The following is an 11,728-nucleotide window of genomic DNA, read 5'->3' as shown; positions in this document are numbered from 1 at the left end:
ATAATCACTAGAAATAGAAAGGTCATTTTTTTCATCGTAACTTTGATTAAAAGCGTGGGGTGATTTTCAGGATATTATCAAAATAACCCTTCTACTCATATCTGTTCATTAAATATTTATAACTACTGATAACATGCACCCCACGCTTTTTTACAATAAAATCTTTTTTCTTACACTATTTTTTCGACGTTAATCCGACGTTTTGAAGGGGGTCGAAATTATGTTCAAAGATTCCGTTACATACATACGTCTGAAGCTAATAAAAGCGTATTAATTAGTTAGCCTGCGGGATTCGAACACCGGCACAATTGTATCGCTTAATACGAATGCACCGGGCGTCTTATCCACAAGGCCAGGACGACTTCAAAGCTTGTTTTAGTTAGTTTAGTTTTTAAAACAAGGGAATATCATTAATTATGGATATTTAAAAAAAAAAACGTTCAGTACAATATTCTCCTGTTTCTAAGCCGATTTTCTTTTTTGTTTTGTTTTACACAGTAGTTATTGGCAAACTTTAGGGCTGTCAATAACTTTTTTGGAAGTAGTCAGTTTTTTTTTCTTTCGAAAAGAACAACGGACAAGAGCAACAAGGAACGAAGACAGAGAACGACAAGAAAAACAAGACATATCCATAATTCGGTGAATTACTGACTCGGTGGTGTAGTAGTTGGCGACCCTGACTGTATTTATGAACATATTTATCTATGTTTATTAGTTTCTGGTAGATACCCATTGCACAGGGAATCCTAAATTAGGGCGGATGACCGTGCGTGATTTGTTCCCAGCTATTTTATTATAATTGGTTAATGAATTTGGTTGGTCCTAATTGTAATGCCTTGTAAGTTACTAATTAAACGATATATTGCTGAGGCTCAATATTAACTTGGGCGGAATCCGCCTTTTCCAGCAATGCCAGGGGCTTGGCTCTGCCCCTGGTATTGCTGAAGTCCATGGGCGACGGTAACCACTCATTATCAGGTGGACCGTATGCTCGTCTGCCTACAAGAACAATAAAAAAAGAAAAAAAAAATTGACGTAGACGCTTCTTTTACGATTTAAGGGCTCAATATGAATTTATAATAGGTAAACCTTATTCCGAATGAATTATTCATCCACTACGAGTATTGCAGATACAATAAGAGCGCTTAGGAAGTTTTCCATGGTAACTCTGGTAAGCTGGAATAGTTTTAGCTAAAGCTTACGGAGTCCCTAGTTCGCAATTATGCAAAATGTTTCATTGAACATTGAATATCATATTTAACGCTGGTATCACCACCGGGCACGTCTAGTTATTTTGTAATATCAATTTAAAAAATCTACTAACCTGGTTTGATGGAATGTCGACATTTCGTGATTTAAAAAAAGGTTTCTATTGCGCAAGAGATTTCTCCAGTGTTTTCTTGAGGTTGGTTTAAGCAGTAGTAAAAGAGTCTGCGGGACCAGTCTCATTGTGAAGCAAATTATTCCGATGTTGAATATCCAGGGAATTGACAATCCAACTATAAAAATGATGAAATACCCGATCACTATCGAGTCACAGACCAATGCTACGCCAATTACTGACGTAACGTGCTTCAAATTCCTCCTGGAGATGCTCTTTTTGCAGCAAGACATCACTGAAAACGCTATCCGTACGAAGATCAACAAGTTGATCGTCATTATCATAGTACAAGAATAAATAGACAGCATTAATTGTTCGTCGAATGTAAGTCGGCAGATTGTTGGGACTATGTAATCGCAGGTAACCCTGACGATCACCAGAGTCCAGAGAGTAACAGCTGTTGCTTTTCGTTTTTCGTAACTAATCTTCCTCGACTGAAGCAGAACCAATCTTAGATAGGCGAGTAGAGAGCAACAAAACGACCAGCTCATAGTGGCGAGGAAAAAGAATCCGTTCAAAAAGACCGCGTAGTTATATGCCGTTTCCGTTTCCGTGAACCACCCGAGGATCTCTTCTGAAAAACTACAGTTCAGTAGATGCAGAGTTCCCGTGATTATTTGGTTCATGCTGATGTAGTTGTGAAGGTTCCTCCACTTCGGGAACAAGCACCAAGTCGTTATCACCATGACGCAGCACAGCACAGATAAAAATGAACCGATGGCAAAGGATTTATCCTCGAAATTGGACATAGCTATATGACCGAACGATACATAGTAACTGAGTAAAGTTTAACAACGTACGAACTTTTTTTTTCAGATTAATGAACCGAGTATGTGTAATTAAAAATGTTATCAATTAAAATGAAACTAATTGTACCATGATAAATTTAACGAATATCGTTATTGCAATCAGAACACATTTGGAAATATTTATTTTACATAATAATATACGTTTTAAAACTCTGAAATTTCATTACCAAGACCCGTTTCGAGAATGAAAGTTACAGTGGCTTCAAGTATATGCGGTCCGTGTACCATGTCATAATTGACCTTGAGATTTGAGACCTAAGTTTTAATTATTATATTGATTAACGACTCTTACGTTTTAAAACGGTACGCATGACTTTTTCGTGGTAGAAATACAATTCTTACAACCGATAAATACTATAATATAAATATTATAAATGTCTCTCTTAATCATCTAAATTCTGAAATATTCTTAAGTTCTTTGATTAATAAATGAAAGCTATAGCCATCGGGAATAAAAATAGTACATAAAATGATTAAAAATGCGACCGTGCACGAAAATCATGCCTTCCGACTTAACTAAAGAGACTCAGCAATGAAAATATAATACAAATGACCAAACGTAATCAAAATACATCTACGTCGACGGCTATTCCCTCAAGGGCAGTTCGAGTTAAAGTTGTGTACGGGACAAAAACATTAAGACATTTACTGGCAGGCTATATAAACTTAATGTGAACAGTAATCAGAAATACAAAAAAAAAGAAAGTCAGAGAGACATTTTCAAATATCTTTTAATGTATTTTATTTATAGCAAATACTTATACTTTGTGAATTTATTTTCTTTTTATGTCATATACATTTTCAAATACGACTAACTTTGAAATAGAGAGCAGGAGGGTGGTGGGTTTTCTAGCAAACAGGTCTTCTTTCGATGTTTTCTCTTAACTTCACAGGCTTAGTCATCCATCCATCCTCCTTGTGTCGATAAACCTTAATGTAAAGGATCGTGGTCTCTTTTTTTTTATTTATTTTTTTATTGCCCTTGTAGGCAGACGAGCATACGGCCCACCTGATGGTGAGGGGGTTAGCGTCGCCCATGGACTTCAGCAATGCCAGGGGCAGAGCCAAGCCGCTGCCTACCGCTTAATACTCTCCACTAGCCTCGTTTGAAGAAGGACATGTCATAGCGATCGGGAAACACCGTGGAGGGGAGCTCATTCCATAGCCGGATGGTACGTGGCAAAAAAGATCTCTGGAATAATAATCTAATAATCTCTCTGAATAGCTTTCTCCTTGACTATCCTGCGCCAGCTCTGTCTATCCTCGGCTGGGTGTATGACACGGACTAAGGTGTTGGGAGTAGAGCGTAATGGTTCTGTACGGCGTATTGGACTTCTGTCTCTGGGCCTTCTTCCGTATAACTTGCCTATTACCAGCAGCTTTCCTAAATTGATGTCTCCCTTTCTGCCATCCATCTTAGGCCAACGTAATGGAGACTTACATTTATTCAATGTTATGAATTTACCGTTGCATGAGTTCGTGATGTGTCTATACAAGATTTTATTGTTATTTTTAAATGTTTGGAAATTTTCATAGAGACATTTCAAGTCATTTCGATGTAGTTAGTCCATTTGAAAATAACAAATTTATTAACCACCAACGTTTCGATCCTGAAAGAGCTCAACATCAAGGAGAGACTATCGTCAACAGTCCAAATACGAATCCTCAAGTTCTTCGGGCACATCACTCGTAATGAAGACTCCATTGAGCGGTTGGTGGTGCAAGGGAAAGTCGAGGGCAAAAGATCTTGCGGACGATCTCCAACACGATGGACCGACCTCATAAAATCTGTGACTCACTCCAACATAAATGATTGCTCTCACTCTGCGAAACATCGTGCCACATGCCGTCGCATCGCGAGAGCATCGATATCGCAGGATCCGACTGATGCATGACCACGACCACTCTGTCAAGAGTGTACGAATAGGAAGAAAACCTTTTTTTATATATATTTTTATCGCCTTAATGGGCAAGCGAAGCGTACTGCTAAGCTGTTAGGAAAAGGTCACTTATATCTCACATGAAAGATGTCAGAGTCATAGTTCGACTGAACCTTTTTTGTTTTCACACATTTTCATTCGTCTTATAAATAGAATAAATCTAATACGTTTTTTTTGGTGCCTTCCTAAAAATATAATAATAAACAAACAAAGCCCCGAGGTCGCCGCGCGATCCCTCCGGCTTGTCCCTCGTTGCCCGTTCCACAACTAAGTTACAAGTTATAATGGGAAGGGCTAAGAGATTTAACTTAAAACAAGCGAGAAACGTCCACGCCCTTCAAAATTACGATGCGATAGACGTAAAAGATTTTTCACTCTCGTTCTCAACAAACTCGTAATGGACTACTTGAGTAGGTCGGATCTGTTCTTTTGCTTAGGCGAAATTCACGCGAGTTTACCGGATTAAGGTCGAAGGCGTAAGTGAAAAAGAATATAAAAAAAATATCTATGAATTGTTTTTGTGTATAGATTTTTTTTTTGTTATTTGAGAATAAAGAGTGCAAGTAGGAAAGCGGAAACGCTGGGAAGAAGTAAAATACTAGAGATTCCAACAGCATGCTTGATTATATCACTGGCGTTGGTGATTTCCATGGACGTCGGTGACTACTTACCATCGGGTGAGTCGTACGTTCGTTTATGTAAAAAGGCAAAAAAAAAAAGAAAAAAATGCATGAAAAAGTCACATCCGAATGTATTCATTATTGTGGATCAAAACATTTCATTAGGTTCTTAGAACCGTCAGTATAATTCTAAAATATTAATAAAAATCATGTAATTATGAATCCTATTAATAAGAGGGTGTTTAAAGTCTATCTACGGTGTGGAAAGTATGAAGCGGTTGCAATTTATACAATACCACACATATAAAAAGTATTCTTTATACCGTAGGGCCGTATGGCCATAAAAGTTGCTGCGATAAAAAAAAATTTTGAACTTGACATTCGTATACGAATATTATTATAATTTCATTTTATTCATTTATTGGGCAGGCAAAGGCAAAGCAGCTTATACAATCAAATCTGTAATAAGATAATATTAAATGGAACGAAATGAAATGATTTGAGGTATATGTATAAATCAGAAGAAAAAATGAAATTGACAAAATAAAATAATTTACATAGCTTCACAGCTCGCGTTCCAGGCAAATAGTTTTTTTATACGGTCATAATATATGAATATTCATTGTGTTTTCCCATTTTCGCGGCAAACTTTGTTAAATATTCTTGTGATATTAAAATAGAGTGAGGTCATAAAGAGAGTGAAATTGCCGTGATATTTTTATACAATGTAGATATGCAGTCAAAAGCAAGTTTTAAACTCCGCCTGGTATTAGTCAAGTGTTTAGTTCGTTTTTTTTAATTTTTGTTTGGATACCGGACTGTGTAGGTCTATGTATAATGTTAATATGAAATGTGCTTTATTTGTGACAAAAAAAGTTCTGATCGTCCGCATAGAATCGTTTGGCGCCTCTGGGTTTATGGAGGGATTTTAGTACGCTCTGTGTTTTGTACCATATGTTCCACGGGTAGTGTGATCTGAGGAATCTCATTTTCACCATCGCAACTTCCGTCGCCGGGTCAGATTTCAGCAATAGTATCTGGAACCGATGCGTTCATTCGCAGTGCATTTTCAGAGATCTTTTCTGCCACGTACCGTGTGGCTTTGGAATGAGCTCCCCTCTACGATGTTTCCCGCTATGACATGTCCTTTACCAAGCGATGCTTGTTGGGAGTACTCAACGGTAGGCAGCGCCATTCCGATAGAGGCACCCGTCACGCGCGGACGTGCTCATCGACCACTCGATCGCCCGGCCTTTGTTCGCCCGGCTTTTGTTAGCCCGGCCATTGTTCGCGCGGCCTGTGTTCGTGGTACATCTGCCGACCAAGTGTTTTTCCTGGAAGTTTTTATTTGTTTGGTTTCCTTTTGTTATTCTGTGTTCGTGGTACATCTGCCGATAAACTGTCTTCCTGGAAGTGTTTAATTGTTTTGTTTCTTTTTGTTATTTCCGTTTTGTTGTGATTTTTCTTTGTCCTGCAGTAATCGTGCCGCATCGCCACCTGTGTTCAATAGAACCGCTCAGGTCCGAGAAGTTGGGGCCTCGCCGCAAGGCGAGTGTTTTCTAAGACCCAGGGTAGCCCCACCTGGGCACGTAGACATCATGGACGCTGTATTTGCGGAATTTCTCCGGCTTCGCTACCCAAAGCTCACTTCCGAGTTTCAGGCCTTCAAGGCCGATTTTGGGGAGGATTAAGCGACGAAAGGGAAGATCTTCCACCGAGCGGGTTATATTTGCTCGGTAGACCGACGGTCCGAATGTTGTTGTTCGGAACTTGTATATATGCGCTTTATCTTGAAAATGTCGTAAGCGAGATTCAGGCATCTGTCAATTATCTTGCGTTGTATGATGGCTACCCGCCACATCACTCCCCTCCGAGACTGGAGGTCGTGTCATTTTTTAGTTAACGTTGTCCGTGCTGAGATTAGCTTGCAAGGGCCAGTGCTGCTCGAAGCCTGCGGTGAGTCGAGGCTGAGCTTGAATGCTGCGTGCGTGTCGCCAGTGCTGCTCGAAGTTTGCAGTGAGTCGAAACTGAGCTGAATGCTGCGTGATTGTCGCCAGTGCTGCTCGAAGTCTGCGGTGAGTCGAGACTGAGCTTGAATGTTGCGTGCGTGTCGTGCGTAGTCCATGTGATGCAGAGCTGCCACGCCGGAGATGTGTGACCCCAAGCGTTGATGATCCGGTCGTGGGCTGCGATGAACTGTAGCGGCGTGATGAGGCTGTGAAGTTGCGTGCCGTAGGACCAGGAAGCGCGGTGAGTCGGCTGCGATGGTCCTATTGAGGCTGCGATGCTGGCTTGCTATGGGACGACTGTCAATGACGTGCTTTTATCTGCGAGAATGCGGGGATTGTGGTAGCCGAAGTTCGTGATGCGCTGATGATGAATCAGAAGGTTGCGTGTTCAGATCACGTCGCAGGTCACCAGTTTGGGGAGGTTTACGACAAAGGGAAGATCTTCCACCGAGCGGGTGATATTGCTCGGTAGACCGACGGTCCTAATGTTGTTGTTCGGAACTTGTATATATGCGCTTTATCTTGAAAATGTCGTAAGCGAGATTCAGGCATCTGTCAATTATCTTGCGTTGTATGATGGCTACCCGCCACACGATCATACTGCGAGCCCTCTCGTGGACTCCACCGAGCTCGCTGCTCCTGCGTCGCCTGTACCTGCGTGCAAAGCTTCTGCATCGAGCACCGCAGCCTCCGTCGTGCCTGCCGTTCCCGCGTCGCCTATACTGGCGAGTAAAACTGCTGCGTCGTCCGCCGTGGTCACCGTTCCAGCAGCGCGATCATCCGCGGCCTCCGTCGCGCCGTCCAAAACACCTACTCGTAGGTCACCTGCGCCCGCCTCCTCGTCCTCCGACTCTGACTCGGAGATGGAGGTCGACCTCGCTCCCGCCTCATCGACGGATGGATTCACCTTAGTGCAAAAGGGTAAGAAGCGTGCCGCGGAGTCTCGAGCTCCCGCGGCCGCTAAAATTAGCAAAGCCGCGAACGCGTCGCGCCCCCGCCCTCAGACTCCCGTTGCGCCTCCAGCCCGTGCCACTCCGTCGCCGCGTCCGGTGGCACAAAATAAAGCCCAGACCCCTCCCCCGGTAATCCTTCAAGAGAAGGCAGCTTGGGAACGAGTTTCCCTGGCCCTTAAGGCCAAAAATATCAATTTTACGAATGCCCGTAACCTCGCGAACGGCATTCAAATTAAGGTTCGAACATCCGACGACCATAGGGCCCTCTCTTCTTACCTCCGTAAGGAGCGTATAAGTTTCCACACATATACGCTCCAGGAGGAGCGCGAACTCCGTGCCGTTATACGTGGCATCCCTAAAGAGTTGGATGCCGAGCTCGTCAAGGCCGACCTTCTCGAACAAGGCCTACCGGTTAACTCCGTACACCGCATGCACACAGGCCGCGGAAGGGAGCCATATAATATGGTTCTCGTCGCCCTCCAGCCTACCCCCGAGGGTAAGCAAATATTCAACATCCGAACGGTCTGTAGCCTTTCCGGAATCGCAGTCGAAACCCCACACAAGAAAGGCACACCTAGCCAGTGCCATAACTGCCAATTATACGGGCATTCTTCCCGTAACTGTCACGCGCGCCCCCGATGCGTCAAGTGCTTAGGTGATCACGCCACGGCCCTATGCACTCGCGATCAAAAAAGCGCGACAGAACCGCCTAGCTGCGTCCTGTGTCGAACACAGGGTCACCCCGCAAATTACCGCGGATGCCCCCGAGCCCCGAAAATAAATCGCCGCGTCGCCCGCCAAAACCGCCTCCGAGCTTCCGGCCCAGACATCAAAGCCTCGGCACCCTCTGTGTCGCAGGCTAAGCCAGCGTTCGTTCCGGCGCCGGTGCCCAGTGTCTCGGCCTGGGCGAAACCGCTGCCGTACATGAACACGGCTACAACTCCCTCCTCCGCGATTCGTCCCGCCCCCGCGACTCGTCCCTCTCCCGCGACTTGCCCTCCGACCGCGTCCGACAATCTCGCTTTAGCGATCGACTTCTTTCAGTCGATCAACTTTGAGCGCGTTAACGCTTTGGGCGACGCCATTCGTTCTGCCTCCACTGCACAACACTTTATCGCCGTTGTGCAAGAATACGCCGACGTATACGCGTCATTAAATACGTACGTCCTCCCCTCACTCCGCCGGTAATCAATGGCGTATATAAGTAGAATAAAGCCCCTATCCGTAACGATAGGATTTTTTAACGCTTACGGTCTCGCAAATCAGCGTGATCAGGTTTCTGACTTTTTGCGTGACCATCAAATTGATATCTTTTTAGTGCAGGAGACCCTACTTAAGCCCGCGCGCCGTGACCCTAAAATCGCGAACTATAACATGGTCAGGAACGACAGGCTCTCTGCTCGTGGTGGTGGTACCGTCATTTACTATAGAAGAGCCCTGCATTGCGTCCCACTCGATCCTCCCGCGCTCGCTAATATCGAAGCATCAGTGTGCCGAATCTCACTGACGGGACACGCGCCGATCGTTATCGCGTCCGTTTATCTTCCACCGGATAAGATCGTTCTAAGCAGTGATATCGAGGCGCTGCTCGGCATGGGGAGCTCTGTCATTCTGGCGGGCGACCTAAATTGTAAACACATTAGGTGGAACTCACACACCACAACCCCGAATGGCAGGCGGTTTGACGCATTAGTCGATAATCTCGCCTTCGATATCGTCGCTCCGCTAATCCCGACTCACTACCCGCTAAATATCGCGCATCGCCCGGATATACTCGACATAGCGTTATTAAAAAACGTAACTCTGCGCTTACACTCGATCGAAGTAGTTTCAGAGTTAGATTCAGACCACCGTCCCGTCGTTATGAAGCTCGGTCGCGCTCCCGATTCCGTTCCCGTCACGAGGACTGTGGTGGATTGGCACACGCTGGGCATCAGCCTGGCTGAATCTGATCCACCATCGCTACCGTTTAGCCCGGACTCTACCCCGTCTCCTCAGGATACCGCTGAAGCCATAGACATCTTAACGTCACACATCACCTCGACATTAGATAGGTCATCGAAACAAGTTGTAGCGGAGGACTTCCTTCACCGCTTCAAATTGTCCGACGATATTAGGGAACTCCTTAGAGCTAAGAACGCCTCGATACGCGCCTACGACAGGTATCCTACCGCGGAAAATCGTATTCGAATGCGTGCCCTACAACGCGACGTAAAGTCTCGCATCGCCGAAATCCGAGATGCCAGATGGTCTGATTTCTTAGAAGGACTCGCGCCCTCCCAAAGGTCTTACTACCGCTTAGTTCGTACTCTCAAATCGGATACGGTAGTAACTATGCCCCCCCTCGTAGGCCCCTCAGGCCGACTCACGGCGTTCGATGATGACGAAAAAGCAGAGCTGCTAGCCGATACATTGCAAACCCAGTGCACGCCCAGCACTCAATCCGTGGACCCTGTGCATGTAGAATTAGTAGACAGTGAGGTAGAACGCAGAGCCTCCTTGCCACCCTTTGATGTGTTACCACCCGTCACCCCGATGGAAGTTAAAGACTTGATCAAAGACCTACGTCCTCGCAAGGCTCCCGGTTCCGACGGTATATCCAACCGCGTTATTAAACTTCTACCCGTCCAACTCATCGTGATGTTGGCATCTATTTTCAATGCCGCTATGGCGAACTGTATCTTTCCCGCGGTGTGGAAAGAAGCGGACGTTATCGGCATACATAAACCCGGTAAACCAAAAAATCATCCGACGAGCTACCGCCCGATTAGCCTCCTCATGTCTCTAGGCAAACTGTATGAGCGTCTGCTCTACAAACGCCTCAGAGACTTCGTCTCATCCAAGGGCATTCTCATCGATGAACAATTCGGGTTCCGTACAAATCACTCATGCGTTCAACAGGTGCACCGCCTCACGGAGCACATTCTTGTAGGGCTTAATCGACCAAAACCGTTATACACGGGAGCTCTCTTCTTCGACGTCGCAAAAGCGTTCGACAAAGTCTGGCACAACGGTTTGATTTTCAAACTATTCAACATGGGTGTGCCGGATAGTCTCGTGCTCATCATACGGGACTTCTTGTCGAACCGCTCTTTTCGATATCGAGTCGAGGGAACCCGCTCCTCCCCACGACCTCTCACAGCTGGAGTCCCGCAAGGCTCTGTCCTCTCACCCCTCCTATTTAGCTTATTCGTTAACGATATTCCCCGGTCGCCGCCGACCCATTTAGCTTTATTCGCCGACGACGCGACTGTTTACTATTCCAGTAGAAACAAGTCCCTAATCGCGAAGAAGCTTCAGAGCGCAGCCCTAGCCCTAGGACAGTGGTTCCGAAAATGGCGCATAGACATCAACCCAGCGAAAAGTACTGCGGTGCTCTTTCAGAGGGGAACCTCCACACGGATTTCCTCCCGTATTAGGAGGAGGAATCTCACACCCCCGATTACTCTCTTTAGTCAATCCATACCCTGGGCCAGGAAGGTCAAGTACCTGGGCGTTACCCTGGATGCATCGATGACATTCCGCCCGCATATAAAATCAGTCCGTGACCGTGCCGCGTTTATTCTCGGTAGACTCTACCCCATGATTTGTAAGCGGAGTAAAATGTCCCTTCGGAACAAGGTGACACTTTACAAAACTTGCATAAGGCCCGTCATGACTTACGCGAGTGTGGTGTTCGCTCACGCGGCCCGCACGCACATAGACACCCTTCAATCTCTACAATCCCGCTTTTGCAGGTTAGCCGTCGGAGCTCCGTGGTTCGTGAGGAACGTTGACCTACACGACGACCTGGGCCTCGAATCTATACAGAAATACATGAAGTCAGCGTCGGAACGGTACTTCGATAAGGCTATGCGTCATGATAATCGCCTTATCGTAGCCGCCGCTGACTACTCCCCGAATCCTGATCATGCAGGAGCCAGTCACCGTCGACGCCCTAGACACGTCCTTACGGATCCATCAGATCCAATAACCTTCGCACTAGACGCCTTCAGCTCTAGGAGCAGGCTTAGGGA

Source organism: Bombyx mori, chromosome 23, assembly GCF_030269925.1.
Source record: "Bombyx mori chromosome 23, ASM3026992v2".
NCBI classification, from domain to species: Eukaryota; Metazoa; Arthropoda; class Insecta; order Lepidoptera; family Bombycidae; genus Bombyx; species Bombyx mori.
This window is presented reverse-complemented; position numbering follows the sequence as displayed.